This window comes from Dipodomys ordii, unplaced genomic scaffold, assembly GCF_000151885.1.
Source record: "Dipodomys ordii isolate 6190 unplaced genomic scaffold, Dord_2.0 Scaffold64, whole genome shotgun sequence".
NCBI classification, from domain to species: Eukaryota; Metazoa; Chordata; class Mammalia; order Rodentia; family Heteromyidae; genus Dipodomys; species Dipodomys ordii.
The window spans coordinates 6,828,021-6,830,778 of record NW_012267280.1 but is presented as its reverse complement, the minus strand read 5'-3'; positions in this window follow the sequence as shown (position 1 = coordinate 6,830,778).

The following is a 2,758-nucleotide window of genomic DNA, read 5'->3' as shown; positions in this document are numbered from 1 at the left end:
GTGACCCGCTGTTTCCAGAGCCAAACACAATTTTAGATCACGAAATACAAGGAGCACAGAGAGGTGCCCCCCAATCTAAATGACCCCTCCTGTTTCCTGCTGGGGTCCTTTGTCCTTTGGGGGCCCTGCTGCTTCTCAGAGCCACTCTACTGCTCCCGCTGTGGCCAGTCTCCCAGGAAACGAAGGCCCTGAGGGACCGGGGCAGCACAGTTTTGTAAAAGACCCACTTCATTTTTCAACCCATTGACCCCCCTCCCCCGAGTTAAGATTTAAGGTTCAAAGGGCATCGGAAACAATGACCTTTCGCTCATGGACTCATCAAACCAACCTCTGCCTCATTTTCATGGCACCACTATCTAAAAGGCTTCCTGACTTGCCCAGAGAGTGTGCCCCCAAACACCGCCCAAATGCGGGTAGCCACCAGGCCCCTGCCAGGCCCAGGGAATCTGACTCGAGGCGCAGCACTGCCGGCTTCTGTCCCCTCCAAGGCAGGTAGGCAGGCCGGGCAGCGCAGCCACCCCCAGCCCGGCAGCAGTGCCCAACTGCCGGCATTTGCGGCTTTCTGAAGAAAACAACCTAAAGGGCTGAAAGGGCTCGAAATTGTGACAGAGTGATGTTTTAATCTCGTGGAGAAGCGCTTTGAAGGGCACCAAGTGCTTGCGGTGCTCTGCTCTGATGAGAAGTGAGATTGGAGTGGTCGTGTCCACTGGTGGGAGCCCGGTGTCCTGTTTATACTGAAGCCTGAGCAGCTCAGCTAATTTGCACTCAGGGCTGGGGCGTGAGGACAGCGCCTCTGATTTCACCTCCATCCTTCTCACGTCAAAATGCCTTATGACTTGTCTCCCCCTGTGAGTGACACCTTGTCTGTTCTCAGGCTAATAACAGAAAATGTGAGGGGAGCCTGCCTGGCTCACCACGATGGCTGATTACCACAGCCACACAGCGCCGGTTACCAACCCATGTAGGCATAATGGGTCACTGCACAGGCTGAAACTTTCTGATCTTTCCAGAAGGGACACAATTACCGCGTCCTGCGTGTGGCTCAGCAGCTGGGACCAGCAGGCCAGTCGCAGCTCCTGAGAATCTTGTTTCCAGAGGTTTGCTCTGGGGTTGTAACTTAGCCAGACATTCTCTGTGTTCCTGTGTTTACATTCTGCACATTTTAACCTGAGTACCGCGGGGGGCCCCTACGTGGAAATGCATGCTCTGTGCTCACCTGCACCTTATCTGGGAGAAACGGGATCTGGGTGGGGAGGCAGGCTCTGCAGCCTCCCAGCAGCGACCTCCGGGCAGCCGCCTCCCTGCAGTGGCCTCCCCACAGCCGACACCAGCGTTCTCCCTCAGGAAGAGACAGCGTGTGCTGCAAAATGACAACTTCTGCACAATGTACAAAGGTGTATTCAGGCGGCTAATTATGGGGGTTTGTGCAAGTGAAACTTTAGCAGTGACCCATTTAATTTTGCAGCAATTACTGACAAAATAAGAGGAGGATGAATCACAATACATACAGTAGCATATTTATCTTTAAAGAGAACACCGCGCGGATGTAGTAGTTAAACCAAATAGCAGACGGGGTGTTAAGGAGGCCCACAGAGATATGTTTAATACATGAAGATCACGCCCTGAATCCGCGTGTTAGACCGCGGAAGGCGCTGCCTATGGATGTGGTTTTTCCGAAGACGGCAAGCGAGCCGTGGCGGCCCCGGCGTCTCGGCTGCAGCCCTAGGCCCGGGAGGCCTCTCCTCCGGCACGGCCAGTTTCACACTCGCCAGCTTGGGCACGCGCTTGGGCACAATTGGCGGGAGTGCCTGGCCGCCCTGCTCCGTGCGCCGGGCTGCGGGAGGACCGGCTTCGCCAGCTGCGTTCTTGGAGATCAAGTAGGCGGGCGCAGGGGCGGGAGGTGGCCGCGGGGTCCGGTCTGGGTCTGAACCGAGTTCTCCTCTCCCAAGGAGGCTGGGGGGGGGGGAGCGGACGCGGCCGGCTGTCACGTCTAACCTGGCCACGGCCCCGAGCCGCCGGGCGAGGATGGCGCCCCTTGGAGCCAACCTCTCCTGCAGACCCCGACTCGCTGGCGCGGCACCCGTGAGGCGGTACAGGGGGCGGGGGGCAGCCCTGGCCAGGACGGGTGGGAGCCGGGCACGCGGGGAGGTCCGGGCCACCGACAAACCGGGCGCGGCAGACGCGCGGGGCTGGACGCAGCTGGGCAGACGAAGCCCTGCGCCCGGCTGTGCGCCCAGGCAGAGGCTTCCCCCAAAGTTTGCCACCGGATGAGGCCCGGCTGGGAAGCCCGGGTCCGGCCGGAGCCCGGGCCCGCGGGCCCCCAATCCCCAGGAGAGAGGGCGGGTGCCCCTTGGGATTCCAGCCCTCCCCCGCCTGGTCCTTCCTCCCCTCATCTCCTTCATTCATAAACCTGGTGGCTACAGACGCAGCTTGAATATTGACGTCTCTCCCCGACTGCTCCGCCGTTAACCCAATTACAGAATTCATCAAGAACTGTGTCGAATTATCTCTTTCCATACAGTATCAGCATTAGCCTAATTAAAAGCTATAATGTCTGATATAATGATTAAATCGTCAGCTCTGCTGCATGGAAGCAATATTTTGTTTTCCCTCCAATTAGGAGCTGATTGAGGTTTTCAGAGCAGGTCAGCTGTGAAATTTGAATTATATGTGTGAGCGCTGCTCCCAGGGCGAGCCCCTGCTCCCCGCTCCGAGAGGCGCCGGGCGGCGCGCACACGCGCGCGCGCGCGCGCTGCCT